We start from the raw sequence: 17,309 nt of genomic DNA, 5'->3' as shown, positions 1-17,309 counted from the left end.
TGCTGAGTTAGCCAAGGAAATTCTTCTAAGATAAGGCCTGGAGAGGAGAACAAGATCAAGCTCCATCAAGGGCACGTGGGCATGCATGGTAGGTGGTCAGGTGTAAGAATCAGCGATAAGAACATAGCTGAGATTATCTGGACATGTACAATGTGCTCAGCACTATTCTAAGATATGGATGTAGATCTTGTTACCTTATACAGATGAGAAAACTGAGGCTCAGAGAGCTCAGAGAGCTGCCAAAAGTCACATAAATAGGAATGGGGCTGGGGCACAAACCCGGCACCCTGGCTCTAGAGCCCATGAGAACAAATGTCTTGGAAAGGGGGAGATAGTTAATCCTCAAGACCTAAGTTGGTACCACAGAGTGGGGGCTAAAAGGAGTACCCGTCCACTCAGTTTGGGGACCAGCACTTTTTGCTGTGGCTATTGGGCCTAAGTTCCCATAGCCATCCTTTCAGGAATAATGCAACAAAAACCCAATTCTAAACACACCATTTCATGAGCCTGGGATTGTCAATGCAGTGGCCTCTGCCACCATAGAAAGAATTGGAATAACCTACGTGTTGCTAGGTGCTCCTGAGAGTTAGCTAGGGTGCGGCCAGCTGACAGCAGCCTCAGGCAGCATCGATAAAAATAGGACTTCTGAATCGGAAGTAATGTGACTCTAGAGCTGGTCAGCTGTCCCAGAAATCAAATTCAGATACAAAACATCTAGCCCTATTAACTTTTTATGTTTCCAAATTGCAGCCTTAATCTCTTTCCATCAGCTTACTTATAATTGCATCAGAGACCCCACAAACCTATCATTATTCCTCTCTGAGGCCCTGAGGCCAATGATTTGTGTGCTCTGTGATTGAGTGCCTGCTAAGTGGGGAAAAGGGAAAATCCTTTCTCACCGTGATGCTGTGAGAACTCACAAGATTCCTACACACTGCACTTTGAAGGTACATTATTCTCTTCAAAGAAAACATGCCCCTTACTTTCAGGGTGTAGGAGGTGTGTCACTGATTCTTGCTAGTATAAGTCTCTCATTTATTATTCAAAAAATAATTTTTGATCACTAGCTGTATGCCAGGCATTGTGTTAGGTGCTAATGAGTCAATGGTGACCAAAACACAACTTCTGCCCACAAACAGCTAATAGTCTTTAGAGCAATGATTCTCTATCTGGGCAACACATCACAATAGCCTGGGGGACTTTTAAAAAGACCCAAACTCAATGACCCCACTCTAAGTCAACTAAATGAAGATGTATAATGGTAGAATCCTGGCATTTGTATTTTTTAATCTCCCCAGATGATTCTGATACCCGGTCTAGAATGAATGAGTTAGCCCCCTTCTTTCTGCCTTTGGCAAAGTCTTTGTAAGACACTTCATTATAATTATAAAAGACACTTGGCATCTGCAATGGAGACCCTGGTCATTTTGTCTATAAGAAAGTCAGATGGTCATTTGTAGCTTCTCTGGGGTGTGAGTTGGAACTCTTGAATTGGAAGGCTGAGTGCACAAATGAAGTCATCAGCTAGAGACTGGGCTTTAAAGGGAGGGATCAACATTAATTTCTGCCTTCTCTGTGTGTAGCCAAGAAACTGACATTTAACAAGTGATTAATTAATATGTGGGAGTGAAAATGGACATCTTTTCTTTTTATTTACCTGGATGGATCTTTTCTTCCAAGAATCCCTCTCCAGCCTTTGAAGAACCGCTCCTCCCTCCCTCTCTCTAAATTTAAATGGTTTGGGGTAGGACTGCCCAAAACCTCTTGGCTCCAAAAAGTGGAACTTACCCCAGGTCAGGTCAATATGTGATAGTGTATACTCCTTGCCCATGACCTATGCCAAAACAATCAATGTCCATCATTAGCCTTTTGCTGGAACAATCAATCATCTTTACTCATGGTTACTAAGCTCTAGTAACCGTGGTTCTGGTAAATTGAAGTTACCAGTGGACTTCTTAGCCATCGGCTAGGGAGACACTGGCTGAAAATAAGGTCAACACAGATTCCTAATGATCTGGTTCGAATATCTGGATCCAGCTGAGCCTGAACATCTACCCTGGATCTTTTCATTATGTGGGCTAATAATTTCCCATTTTTGGCTTTAGCCTATTTGAATCATATTTCATCTTTTGCGGTCAAAACAGTGTTCTCTAGTACAGTGAATAAATTAATGAATTATCTGCTCCCTACTCTTCAACTAAGAAAACTTAAGGAAACGAGCATGGTTTCTCTCCTTCTCCTCTAAATTATTGGGAACTATGTGGCAGCAACTGAAAACACTGACTTGGATGTCTAACGCAACTTTTCCCAAAATGTTCTCCACGGAACATTAAATTTCCCATGTTCAAATAATTTTAGGGTTAAACTGTTAAGAAGTATCTTTCAGGCAAAATTTCTCAAACCTTAAATGTATCAGTGAGAACTGTAAATCTTTCGCAAGAACTGAAGTACACTGCACTTTCCCAACTTATTTAGGTCTCTTTTTTGTCCTATATCTCCTGGGACTAGAGTTTTGGAGGAAATGTCATTTAAGCTGCAACCTATGGAACGCTTCCCACACTCTCACTCCCAAGCCCGTCCAACTCTTGTTCAAACATCATGGCTTAGCTTAAATACTACTTTTTTCCAAAAAGTCTTTAACAGAACCACTGCCGTCACTTTCCCCCAACCCCAGAGAAGCTTATTTATTCTTATCTTTTGCTCCATTAAGCTTTATACTTCCTCTTTTATGGTAGTCATCACCCAGAATGATAATTATCCATGTTTCCCATATGGATTACATGGAGGCCATTCTACAATATGGCCCCCAATGATCCTCACCTCCTGGTAGTCATGCTCTTGTGCAGTTGCCTCCCACCTTGATTCATGGCTATTCCAATAAAATATGGCATAAGTGAAGATGTAAAACTCCCTAAGTTAGGTCGCAAAAGGCACTGCAGCTTCTGCCTTGGGTTCATGAACTACCCACTTTGGGGAAAGCCAACTGCCACGCCATGAAGACACTAAGCATCCTCGTGGAGAGACGCTAAGGGCCCCGGCCAATAGCCAGCACTGACGTGCCATCTTAGAAGCGGGTCTTCCTTCCCCAGTTATGCCTTCAGGAGAATAAAGCTCTGGTCAATATCTGACTACGATTCGGAGGGAGACAAATGAGATCTATCCAGCTGAGCCCTTTCCCGGCTTCTGACCCACAGAAGCCATGAGACTAGAAATTCCTGAGGGTCAAACTGAATTGCTTGCTATCATACCAGACCTTCCCCAATGCACACGCATATGCACATGCACACGTGTCCACAATTAGGCTCACACACATTGCAAGGACCTAAATTATAGCACTGGAAACATAGAAGGTGCTCAACATTTATTTGTAATAAATAAAGTAAATTATATATGCATAAATATGTATTTATATGTATATATACATACGCATATAAATACTTATGCATAAATATGTATGGACCTGAGGACTGGTTGATAACTCAGGTTATAAAGTAAGAGAGAAAAGTGTTCTTTCTAGGTTAGTCAGTACTTAAGTCCTTAGAAAACTGTCAAATTAAAATGCAAAGATCTCACTGTGACTATGGCCTCAAACTGAGAAGTTTAGGAGACCAGACTTCAGTATTACAGCTACACGGTTTCAGGCAAGTGTCACACCTTCCCTAGGCCTCAGCCTCCTATGGTAAAAGACAAAGGAGTCGGACTAAGGTATTTTCAAAGATTGTGTGAGCTCTAACTTTCCATGACTTCAAGACAGCAAGCTTGGCAAGGGCCGTGTACCAGCAGAGCACGGTGGGACTGGAAAGCGGCTGGGCTTGAGACAGAGCCAAGTCACCTGCTGAAAGTCTGTCTTCTTCTGTTCCTCTTCCACCGTTTTCAGTCTTGGATTGGCAGATCTGATGGGGACCCGCTCTGTAGGGAGCAGGCAGAAGCCCTGTCTGGACAGTTGTCAAATCTCTGGAACGTGCACGACGTGGTGTGTTGGCCTGGAGAAGTGCAGTGCTGTCACTCACAGGCGTGGGAGCCCTAAGGCCCTAGGTCAGTCCTCAAGGACAGCAACTGCCATAGTCTCACACAGTCAGTCAGCTCTTAGCAGATACAACAGCTGCTTTCTAAGAAAACAGTGCTGTTTTTAGGCAATCTGCCTAGAAATTCTTTTCCATTGAATTCCTGGAAAAGGCTGCTTGAGTTTTTCCACACCCAAGACTCAGAGGAGCCCAGGAGGCCAGAAAGCCAAGAACAGCCACACAGGGCACCTGAAGAAATTGCGTCTGCACGACCCAGACTCATGTGAGGGTGGAGGGAGCTGTTCTTCGAGGACTTGGTGGGTGCAGGGAAGGGAAGAGACACTATCACTTTAGTTAAACCTTATGTGTTGGGGGTGCATGGAAGTTGGAGTTACAATATCAGCTGCGTACGTACCACGTGCCAGCCATGTTACATTTGTATCTCATTTAGCTCTTATGCCAGTCTTAAAAGAAATGCATATTTTTTTTACCCATTTTATGATTCAGAACTCACTGCGTAGAGTACACAGAGGAAGGATCTTCTTTCATTCCAAGCCCTCCTCAACCACTAGGCTATCTTGCTTCCTAAACAAAGTCACCGAGGGTGTGAGTGTGTGTGTGTGTGCACACACGTGCACGTGTGTGTGTGTCTGTGTGTCTGTGTGTTACGCACACGTGGCATAGAGGAAAAGGTAGAAATATAAATACCTTGTCGATGGGGGTTGGCAAACGATGGCCCATGGGCCAATTCTGACCCATCATCTGTTTTCATAAATACTTGTTGTAACACGCCCATGCTTTTTCATTTATATATTATGTATGGTTGCTTCCACACTACCACACTCCAGTCGAATAGTATGACACAAACCATATGGTCTGCAAAGACTAAAATATTTACTATCTCGCCCTTCAGAATAAAAGTTTACCAGCCCTTACTCTGTAAGGCTGTGGTAATATCAGGTATTATAGCAACCACAGGTCTCAGACTAGAAAGATATAATTAAATTTCCTAAGTAGCTTTCCGTAAATATCGAAAAGAATTTGAAAACTGACCAAATAATATTCACAATTAAGCGTTCATTTATAAGACAAATGGAACCAATACTATTCTTGTATTTTGGAAGTCACTCATAATTAAGCTAAAGTCATTAGTAAACTAAAACCAGACATTAAACGTAGGCCACCCTGAATCAATTCGATGTCCGAGGGGTTAAGTCCCATGCCATCCTCTGAAGGAGTCAGTGGCATATTGGTTCAAAAGAGCTGTCACCTAACCCATTCTGCGGGACAACTGAACCAGTCCCTCAGGCAAGAGAGAATGTGGATGAGGCTGAGTGAGAGGTAACCTTTCCCACTGCGCCCACCACTGTTCATGCCCAGCACTGGCCCCCAAGCTCAGAGCACAAAGCCCGCTCTTAGAATTCCTGAGATCTAAGGACAAAAGAAAGGGGATATCCTCAACATAACTCAGCACGAGCTCTGAAAAGGCAATGTGCATTTTACCCTGATGTGAATCTGAGCAGGATTCGTAGGCAAACAAGAAACTTCTCCTCTCTGGCACTCAGATCTGTGCCATAAATGAACAATAGGAGCCTGGATCAGTGTTTCCCAAACCAGACATTTCTGAGGTACCTTTACAAATTTGGCAGGTCTGTGTACTTCACACACTACCATTGACTGAATAAATTTAATTAAGTCACTTATCATAGTTTACTGTACAAGGAAACTTGTATCATTACTAGACCATAGTATGACCATAAATGGAAAACCAGTATCTGTTACCCTAAATAGAAACATTATGTAAGTATAACAGTATTATTAAATTCCAGGTAGATCTCATTGCTCACCCTAAGCTCTGTTCCTGAGCTCTCCTCTCTTTCTTCCTTTAGAAAGACTGGAAACGTCTAAAGGAGTAACACCACACTGATGATCTCTCCAGAAGGACAGAAAAAGAATTAAAAGGAGAATAACTTTCTCACAAGCTCATATCATTAGCAGTATCCTCCCCAGACATTTGGGAAGCACTGACACCAGACAGTCTGATTTCATGAGAATTACAAAGCTAGCCAAAGAGTTGAGAAGAGGGGGTAGAAAATGAGAAAGATTCCCTTCCTAAAATGGATTAAATCTCTCTAGTTTCCCCGCTGGTCTCTTGTGCACCGCAGGCACTTGATCAACGTTTGTTAACCCAAGTGGAAACGGCATCATGTACTAAAAGTTGGACATCAGACTCATGTCAGAACTTGGATCCTGATTACCATATTTTGACTGTGTATAACTTGGACAGGTTATATCTCCTCTCTGAGTCTGTTTTCTCATCTGTTAAAAAGAACAGGCAGAAGGAGTTAATGTTAGCGACCGTGCAGAATTAAAGAGATAACATATGAAAAAGTGGCTGGCATATAGTTGGCACCAACTAGGATAAGTGTCCTTTCTTTCTCCCTTTGCCTTCTCAGCCCGAGTTGATTTCTCCTGCTATTCACTTCCTCACTACTGCCTTTCTTTACCTGTTCTTAGAGCACTTAACAAATGAAATGTGGTCTGATTTTGAAAATGCTTTAGCTATTTCCTGAGACGAGCCAGGACATTCAGAAACCCTCCCTTCCCTACAAGTTCTGCAAGCTGCCCAACCAGGAGACTGGGTTCTGTGGTTGGGGTCTGAGAGTCCCTAACTGCTACAGACCACCACACAATGTCCGTGTCCCCATGGAACACTAAGGAGCTGAAGGAAAACGTCATATTTTTGCATCACTAATCTAGGGACTCTATATATTTTATATCATATAATATTCAAGATAACCTTGAAGACTGAAACTTTATTTCCATTTTAAAGATGGAAAAACCAAAGCCCAGAACCATTAAAGTCATTTTCTCAAGGTCACGGAGTTTGAAATTGGACAGAGTAGATTTTGCAGAGAGGCGTGTTAGATGCCACGGGCTCTTTTCTCATCTCTACTATGTAACAGCTGCATTCTGTCTTCTGCATAATCGCAATTGTGCTGTCAGAGATCAAGCCCATGCTTCTTGGCTAATGAGAATAATTGGTCTCTGTCCTCTCAGCACATCCGTTCGTGTGTCTGTGACAGCCTAAACACCTGACCTGGCACCTCTTCTCTGTAGACTCACCAGGCTCATCTTTCCCAAACTCCTCACGTAAATCTAACTCCTGCAACTTTTTATCACTCTCTGCTGTTCTTCTTTCAACTGGTTCCAACTCTTCAGTATCCGCTCATTAAGTGGGGTGTCCAAGACCAAAGGCAGTCTGCCAAGAGACCCTGAAGCCACACCGGCATTGAGTAATTACCTGGTGTATCGTGAACGAGTTTCGTACTGATTCCAGCAATGGGAAGGTGTCAACTAGTGGTTCAGGGCAACAAGAAAGGGCATGTGGGGAACCTTCAAGAAATGAAGAGAGCGTCACTCAAATAAGCAGTGGTAAGAGAAGTAGATAGAGGGAAGCTAGCTTGTGCAGAAGTATGAAAATGGAACTCAAATCCATGCGACTAAAGTATTAAATATCGAGTAGACATAAGGCATGCCCTGGGCACAAAGATCAATAGAAGGGAGATATGAAGAAGAATAAAAGGAACTCGCCAACTAGCTTTTCACCATCCAACACAGGAGCCACTTGCCACATGAGATTATGAGCACTTGAAATGTGACTAGTCAAAATAGAGATGTGTTGTAAAATACACACCATATTTTGAAGACTTAGTTTGAAAAAAGTATGTGAAATATCACACTAATAATTTGTGCATTAATTATCAGTTGAACTGATAATATTTTTAATATATTGGGTTAAATACATTACTAAAGTTAATTTTATCTTTTCTTTTTATTTTTTGTTATATGAGGCTATAAGAAAATCTAAAGTTACATGTGTGTCCCACATGGTATTTTTGTTGGACAACACTGATCTATTTGGCAAGGAAGGCATGGAGTCAACAGACAAAACTAGTCAAACTGTGACTCGTGTTTAATTAGACACAATTCCCCATCATGGGGGGCAGCGGCATTCCAAGTGGGGGAAGCACAGCCATCACTTATTCACACAATTAACATCCATTTCCTCCCACATTATTTTAAAATTCTTTTCTACCTCCCTTATGTATGCACAGATCAGAGAATAAACTCTGTGTGCAAGATGACATCGTCTCCCATTTTACAGTCACCTGTCACCACCTCCCAGGATTCATCACAATCCTAGGCACGTAAGGAATGTCCACCGAAGTAGATGTATCCAATATGCATTTATCCAGACGCTAATTCACATGAGCCAGTTTCTATTGGACAAGCATCCAACCAGTAGAGAAAGGCTATTGATCTAAGTGCAGAAAGACTAGAGAAGTGGAGATCATCAAAGGGAGGGGCAGGAACATTTACTGCTTATTATACACCAAGTTCTCAGCTGGGTGCTTAATATATGATATCTGACATAAGCTTTAAATGACCTTGTAAGAAAGCTAATCGTATCCTATTTTGAGGTGAGGAAACTGAGGGCTCAAGAGGCTAGGTAACTGCCCCAAGTTAACACATTTGGCAAGAATGAAATTCTGGGAAAATATCATGTCTGCCTGACTTCAATACTCATATTTTTCTTTATGAGGCACCCCTACACAACGATTTCAGCTTCTGCTTTGAATGATATCGCTGCCTTTTGTCTGAGATTTGGGGGAAAGATATGTAAATACCTGTATCTTCTCTGTAGGAGGAAAATCCAGAGGGATGTAGACAGCATGACTTTACTCCTTTCTGAGTCCAGCTGCCAAAGAGTAGCCTTTTTTTGTGACTCTAAATTGTGTCTTAGCCCTCAGGTTCATACTGTTTAGACTCTCAGACCCATAACCTAAGACTTGGAAACTAGCCAATGGAGAACAGAGAGAAAGAATTTTTTGCAACTGCTATAAGAACATTCCAAGAGCTATTCCTGGAACTAGGGAGTGTTGACACCAGACTGTCAGAGAAAGAAGAGGGAAAGACTCTATTACACTGTGTGCTTGACAACATACACTATGTGGCAAAAAAAAATAAAAAAATACAGTGACAGAGGCTCAGATTCAGTAACTGAATATGAGCTGGCTCATCGGTGGCCTCGTAAGTACAACAATCCAATCTAACAAAAGGCGAAGTAGGATATTGGTTGCTGAGCTTCAAATCTCAGCTTTACCATTTACTAGCTGCATAACTTTGAATAAATAAATAATAGTCCCTGTCTCGTGGAGTTATGAGATTTAATTCAAGTTCATATACATAACATACTTTCAACAATGTAGGTGGTATATACATACACACACACACACACACACACACATATATATTATCATCATTTTCTATCTCAGCAGGTAGCTCTGTTCTAATATCTTCAACAAAGATAGAGTAACATTAGAGTAACTAGGGCAACATTACTCAAAAGGATACTTCTTCCACTGATGCATGGAGAGGATGAGATTTTCTTACATCTACATTTATCAAGGAAAGAAGTAGGAAATATTGGTAGAATCCGAGGAAGACAAATGAAGGCATAAAGAGATTAGAAATGAGAGGAAAATTATTAAGAACATAAACTCTATGTAAGATGAGATCTCACATTTTCTAGAGTCGTGTGACCACGACCCTTCCCCATCTCTATGACTTTTGATTGTTTTCTCCCTTATACGTGGGATTTAAGATGTGTCTAATGATTTCTCATTAAGTAGTAATTATAAAGCTCTAATAACACTTGTTATTTAGAGATGGGACTAACCAAGCTCCAGAAAAGATTAAAAGCGCCGTTATCTTGAATTGATAGGATTCTACTCTGAAGGATGGGGTGGTAGTGTGAACTGTAAAAAATACTCAGTGGGTCCTTTAAGAATTCTAAAGCCAATTAAATCTATCATGGATGTCAGACGGAAATAAAGTGTCAGGAACCAGCATTTTCGGAGCTCTTTCTCCTTCCTTGATTTGTCAGAAAATGTCCAGACACTAAGTTCGGAGTAACAGCAGAGCTGGGCAACAAGATTCAGACCGATGATGTTTTGATCTTTAAGCTGTAACTCGTTAGCATGCACTATTTGCATTGCACAGCTATTCTCTTATAAAGTCATGTTATATTACATCTTTCTTGTTTTTAGCACTTGGCAGAAAGATAAGCAAAGGAAGAAACAAAAAAACAATCCCACGCTCATGATTTTCGCCTCCAGGTATGTGTATGCCTATTCTGTATAAATAGCGTTCAGTGGTCAAACGGGAATTCCTTAAATGAAACACCACCAGCATCACTCATCACAATGTGGCCATAAAATGTTCAGTTTCACCATTTGTAAAATGAAGCTAAAAACACTTACTATTGGTATAAGGTTGTGGGTTAGACTTGTACCTCTAATTTTGGCTCATCCGTTCTCTGAGAACTACAATAAATGGAAAGAAAGAAAAGAAGGAAGGGAAGGAAGGAAGGGAAGGAGGAAAGGAAGGAAGGGAAGGGAAGGGAAGGGAAAGAAATTAAGGCTGAGCCCATGGGCTTTGCAGCCAACTTTGAGGTCTGGACCCCAGCTCTATCATCTCATAACTCTGTCACCCTAGGGAAGCTCTCTTTCTAAACCGGTTTCCTCATCTGTAAGGCAGTACTCATGAGAGTCTCTATCTCATAGCATTGCCGTGAGGACTGAAGAAGATGACATATGTTAAGTGATTGGCACAATGTCTGACAAATGGTGAGCAATAAACTCATGTCGGCTATATTATCTTTTTTATTTGATGAATGAAGCCCTGAAAAGACCAATATGTCTCTCATGAATATCAACAGAGAAGATGAATCAAAGCATCTGAGGCATTGTGTCCCATGGCCCAAGGCAACAGCCCAGGAGCAGAAGCCCTTGATCCAAATTCTTCTGCCTTTGCCATCGGCCACTAGTCTATGCGGTTAAAGCATAGGGAAGCCAACATCCTGGCTCCTCTTTCTTGACCTTACCCCATTCAGGTGACATGGAAAGAAACGCCCCTCCCAACTCTGCCTAAGCCTTCAAGTAAGTGTTGGGGAGAGGGGTAAGTCTCATTACCCCAGCACTGTCTCATTCCAGCTTTCTCCTAAATGACCTTACTTCATGACCTTACTTCACTAAGAACCCAAACATCAACTTCTCCCCAGGAAGAATCTGCTCTTTGATTAGCCAAGCCCACTTTCCTGCTTGAAAGAGGTAAGCAGAAACATTTTTTTTTTTATCATATGCAGGGCCTCACGCCAAAGCAGAGACCTGCATTAGGCTCCGGAGGCTGATTTATTATCTAATTATGGAAGTGCTAGATGCAAAGTGGGCCAACCCTGTTGACAAGTTGCAAGTGGGTTCACCAAACCAACAGCGAAAACAACAAAAACTTCAGGCCTGATGCTGGGAGCCCTTTATGCTCTGGATCCACATGGATAGTGGAGTTAGATCCAGACAGTGACATTTGCCATCTGTACATTTTCTTCTTGGAGAGCTGGGGGAAGAAGCAGGTGGAAGCACTGTCCCAGAAGCCTTAGGAAAGAGAATTTCCAAACGCTTGAGACATGGAGTCATATGCTCAGAACTTGGGAGAAGGCCAAAGGATGCCACGTCATGTAGGAAACCACTCGTGACCTCGGCAAGGGGGAAGTTTATACTGGGGCAGTGGCAGAGTGGAAGCCACAGCGCACCATCTGGTCCTTCCCAGGCCCTCTGCTCACAGGAAACCTCAGCACTACCTCGTGCCTCCGCCAATCTCTCCGTACTGTGAACTCAGCTTATTGGGACGCAAAGAGCATGCGGCTGTCACTCAGATATAATTTGAAAAGTCAGGAGTTAGCCTTTGGAAAAAAAGTTGCTTCAGACAGCAAGAATCTTTTAGCTCAGGGAGAAATATATTCAGTCGGTGAGAGGGCTGGGGACCAGGCACGGTGGGGAAGCCGGATTCCCTTGGCACCTCCTGGAGCCTCTGCATCTGCTTTATTTTACGTGGCATCACTGTCACTTTCTGACACTAATGGCGTGACTATTCAATGAATATTTAATCACGATGGGGTTTTCTTCTCTGCGAGCCTTGAGTTCCCTGGCCCCGGCCTTTCCAAAGTAATAACTCTACTCATCAAATGCCGAAAACCGCGCCTTCTCATCTCCACGCTGGGACCACCATCGACTTTAAGCTTGGGTTCTGAGCAACAGGTGGCTGCTTAGGCAGCGAGGGACAGCTTCCTGACACCTATTGACGGAGGCCTACCTTACCCCAGGGAGGATCATGAAACCCCAGAAGCCATTCTGCGGTTCCACGGAGACACCCACACAGAGGCGGGTGTCTTGTCTGAACGAAGACCACGCAAGGGATTTCTCCCTGCCATGCTCGCTGACGCACGTGGAGTGTCAGGGAAGAGCGGAGCACCCGCGGAGTGACGCTGGGAGAACAGAGGTCTGGGAGGGCACTGGGTTTGAAATCGCCCCTCTGCCTCCATTTGGGTGGGAGAGGGGACTGCCCACAGCTCTTCAGGAGGGACGCGAAGGTCGCCAACAGAGAGAAGCTGGCACTGCTCGCGCATTTAGCCCATGGCGCCCCATGCCACACCCACCCGGACATGGCGGGCTACTTTTATCTCATTTTTAGGTATGTGGACATTGAGGTTTAGATAGGCTAGGTGAGTCCCCAAGATCCCAAGGATGATGAGTGGCTGCGCCGAGGTTCGAGGTTCAAAGTTCAAGCCCCGTCTGCCCAGCTCCAGGGTCCACGCAGGTACTCGCCACAGCGCATTGCTTCTCACAGGGTCAGTCTGCAGAGCCTCAACGCAAGGCCTTTGTCTGTCCTGTCTTGCTGGTCATTTTATCTGCCCACGTCCCCACCCACGAGGCAAGCACAGGACCGGGCACGATGCACAGGTTTCTTCTCCATTCTGAACCACCAGCTCTTCATCCGGAACAGGGCCATAAAAACACCCCGCTCCTGACTCCATAAATTCCATTCCTTCTCTTTGAAAGATGACGAGGACTGTGTACTTATGTGAGTCCTGAGCGATGGGTCTGCTGGGCTGTGACTAGTGCACGGGTGATGAAGGAGCTGAGTGGCGGCAGCTCAGCAGGACCGGCAGGCAGCAGCGGTGCCAAGCCCAGGTGCTTTCCGGTGCTTGCGGCACACTATCTGGTTAGCAGAGGGCCGTATGTGTGTGCATGTGTGGGGGAGAGAGGACATTCCTGGCTGTGTAAACAGCAGGAGCAAAGGTACCAAGGTAAGAAGGTACAACACAGGCAGAGGAAACTGAGTAAGTTCAGAACATTCTTTCACTTCCTTGCTCAACAAATATTTATTGACACCGTCTATGTGCCAGGCACCATGCTAGGCATGAGGGAAACCGCGGTCGAGCAGATACGGTCCAGGAGAGAGACTGATTAAAAAACACAAACACTGCTATCATGATAACCACGATAAAATTACAGCGTTAATGAGCGCGGGCGTGAGAACGTGGAGGGGCAGGGGGCTCGCCTGGTCTGAGAGGTCAGGAAAAACTTCCCAGAAGCGGAATCCGTGAGGACGACAGTGAGGGGGGCCATAGGGTTTCTCCCCTCCTGGCTGTGGATGGGGTACATTTTAACTCAGCAGCAGACTCCTCAGGCAGAAAGCCTTGGTCTCCGGCCACCTCCAGCACCGGGATGAAATCAGCAGCAGAACTAGCTTGCAGCTTCGTTTGCAGCCAGAAGATGTGGCATCGATCAAATGAAACTCAGAGCAGGGTTGGGACGAGAAGTCCCAGGCGAGGGCCGAGGACGCGGTCCTTCCAGGAGGCGCCAGGCTCCCCAGAAACGGTTTTGTGCGTTTGGCGCCTCTAGAACCTTTCCCAGACGCTTTCACCACAATGGATGTTTAAGATGCATTATCTCATCCGGGCCTCACGACAAACTCAGAGAGGTGGGCGTGGCCGGGAATACCCTCTCACCTGACCCAGAAGGGAACTGGCAGGTGGGCAGGCTGGCCTGGAGCTTGCCTTTAAGACCAAGTGACCAGGACTTCTCATCTTCAACCAAGACCCCACGTACAGACCATCATCATCAAGCAAGACCAGACTGAAACTCACCGGCTATTTATTTTTCAGCGAACAATAACCATATAAAAAACACTTGCACAGTGTTTTATTTCTATTTTCCAAAGCACTTTCCTTTTCTTTATTATTTTATTATTTTATTTTTTTTTTATTTTTTAGGCAAGGCAATCCTTGGTTGACTTCACAGATTGCAAGGACCTTGCAGCCTATCATCCCTTACTATTTATTTTTTATGCCTGCAGTACCCAGTCTTCCTAGATGGTCTCCCATCCAAGTACTAACTAGGCCTGACCCTGCTTAGCTTCTGAGATCAGGCGGGATCGGGCTTGTTCAGGATGGCATGGCCGTAGACAACACTTTCATTTCCATTGTCTCATCTGAACGTCTCAACAACTCCGTTAAAAACAACAACAAAAGCCCACAAAGCTCAGAGCTGTCATTTCCCCAAAGCCATGCAGGTAAAACAGTGGAAGAACCAAATCACAGATTCAGGCATTCTTTCATAAATCCTGTGCTCTTTGAAACACTACACCGTCTCTCAATCCATTTATTCAACAAATATTTACTGAGCAATTCCTATGCACCGAGTGAATACTGTTCCAGGTACGGGGGATGTGAGGAATTCTTACAAGGAATTCACAGAGAGCAAACAGCCTGGTACATTATTGAACCTCATGGTCAGGGCTATAACCAGGGCGGAAGCAAAGTGCTGAGGATTGGGATACTCAGAGAAAGAAGCAACGAAGCCTGGGTAATGGGGTACAGGAAAAGGGGAGGCTCCCTAAAGGACCTAGCATTCGGTGAAGACATGATGGATGGGTAGCAGTTTTCCAGACCAATCGAGCAGGGCAAATATGTATGCCAGAAGGAGCAAGGGCACAGAGATGGTCAGGCTTGACACCTCAATCGGGTACAGGTGAGAGTGACGGCTGGAAGGGAAGGGGCTGGACTTGACGCCAGAAACAAAAAGGACTGCAATTTGGGGTGTTTCCAGCACATTCAGCTTTGTGGTTTGAGAAAACTGGCCAGGTGGAATTTAGAATAAAAAGTGGGAAATGAGCCTAAAGACTGCAAATGTAGGTGAATTATGAGAGCGACAGCACAAAAGAAGGGATTATTACATCTGAGAGAAATATGGGGCTACAGTTAGCAGCGCTTAGTGACATAGTATCAGGCTATGAGACAGAAGGTGAAGACTGACACCAAGCCCGCGACCCTGAGAGGCTGCAAAAACGGTAGAGACAGAGACAACCTGCGTCCTCAACACACTCACACACGCACACACATGCACTCTCACACACACTCACACACGCATGTGCACGCACGGCTGCACACACCACCTCACTAGACTCCAGCACACACACACTCACGCGCATTTACACCCACATTCAATATGCACACTACATCACTGCACACATGTAACATCACACATGCAAGCCCAATAATGCCGATACGCGACCTGCGCGCACACGTACACACACAATACTCACATACACACTCTATGCACATGCACATCTACACACGCCATGGCACATTACACGCGACATTACACGCGATACTCCTTTTCGCATTACTCAGACATTCACATATGCACACTCATACACTCACACACGCACACACACACGCACACTCACATATGCGCACTCACATATGCGCACTCACACACACTCACACACACACACTACAAAGAGATAAGACAAAGGAAAATACAGTCACATGTTAGCAACACTTAGCCTCAAATGACAAAATACTTCCCAGAACTTTCCATATGTTCCAACATGAGCATGTATTATAACCAGAAAAATGTAACACGATTTTAGAATTACTATTCATAATAATAAACTTACAGTTTGAACTGCTGCATCCTTATGTTTTTATGAAGTAAGGACATCATTATCTCTATCAGACAGAGAAAATGCTAAGGCTCAGAGAAGTTAAGCAACCTTCTCGACGACATGTGTCTATTAAGTGGCCGAGTTATGACTTGAGCCCAGAGCCGTTTGGCGCCAGAAGCTGAGGGCTGACCAAGGACCTAGCACCGCCATGTACAGAACCCACAAGTTGTGACAGAAAAGAGCGAAGCGTCAAGGAGATGACTGGAGACGTCTTAGAGGCAGGTTAGTTTTGGACCTGGATCTTGAGAGGAAATTCCTTGTTAGAGATGTGGATTTGAGAACTGTCCCCACGACAGTGGGGAAAGAAGACCATCCAGGGAGAATGTGCAGACTGAGAAGAAAACTGCGAAATATCACGAGCAGGGAAGGAGAGAAGCAAGAGAGGCACCAGCAACCTGGAAGCCGAGGAGAGGAGAGTGTCCGCGAGCCGAGAGCCATCGGGTGGGATGAAGTGGCCTTTGGGTCAAGTCTTGCGACGAACTTGAGAACCAGTGTCCAACAGCATGAGCCAGACTGGACCGGACCCAGGTGGGAAGCAAAGAAAGCCCTTTCGAGAAGGGAATCGATAAAGAGTAGCATGCCGAAACGGTGAGGCTGAGCAAGGGGAGCGGACGACACAGAAGAGTCAGGAAACAGGAAGCCAGTTCCTTGAGGAAATGGGGAGGGGCGGATCCCACGGACAGGTGAGGGGCTTCTCTGAAGTTCTTCTCAAATGTAATCACTTGATAGCCCAGTTACTAAGCCTCCTGCTGAGTAAAACGACCACATCAAACGTAAGATGTGGTGAAAAACCAGCAGCGTTCTATCATGCTCCCTGCTTTGGTGGGCCAGGATTTCTAACAGGGCACAGGGGAGATGGCTTGGCCCCTGCTCCATGGCGTACGGGGTCTTATCTGGGATGACTCCCATGGCTAAGGGTGACTCAAACGGCTGGGGACTGAAATCACTTGGGAAGCTTTCTGAAGGCTGAGCTCACCAGGACAGTCCACGGAGCATGTTAGCTCCACGTTCCTCGCCTTCCCCAGGCACAGTGCAGGGTTCTGAGAAAAGCATAATATTCCTCTGGATATTATCGCTCCTACTTTGCTGGGGAAAAAATAATAATGAAGTTCAGGAAGTGCAAGGCACTTGCTCAGTTTCACAGGGCTTAACGGCATGATCTCCTCTTCGTTTAAAAAATATGTTCACACCACATGTAGGGAAAAGTCTGGAAGAACACATTCTAAAATCTTAGAAATAGTCGTTTTTGAATAGTGTGGTTTCGATCTTCTATTAGATTATCTGCGTGTTTTGTTTTTATTTTTCAGCAGTGATTTATACATTTCTCAGATATTAAAAGTATTTTTTTTTTTAAATAAAGCATTCTCAAAGCGGTTTAATAGCCTCTTGGGC

General features: G+C 44.5%; 1 pseudogene; it reads right to left on the bottom strand.

Moving 5' to 3' along the window:
- Positions 1-14,255: 14,255 nt before the first annotated feature.
- LOC120595819 (uncharacterized) lies at positions 14,256-14,374 on the bottom strand (annotated as a pseudogene).
- Between the last annotated feature and the right edge of the window lie 2,935 nt (positions 14,375-17,309).

This window comes from Pteropus medius, unplaced genomic scaffold (assembly GCF_902729225.1).
Source record: "Pteropus medius unplaced genomic scaffold, Ma_sr-lr_union100, whole genome shotgun sequence".
NCBI lineage: Eukaryota > Metazoa > Chordata > Mammalia > Chiroptera > Pteropodidae > Pteropus > Pteropus medius.
The sequence above is the reverse complement of the archived record's forward strand: the minus strand, read 5'-3'. Positions and strand labels throughout refer to the sequence as shown.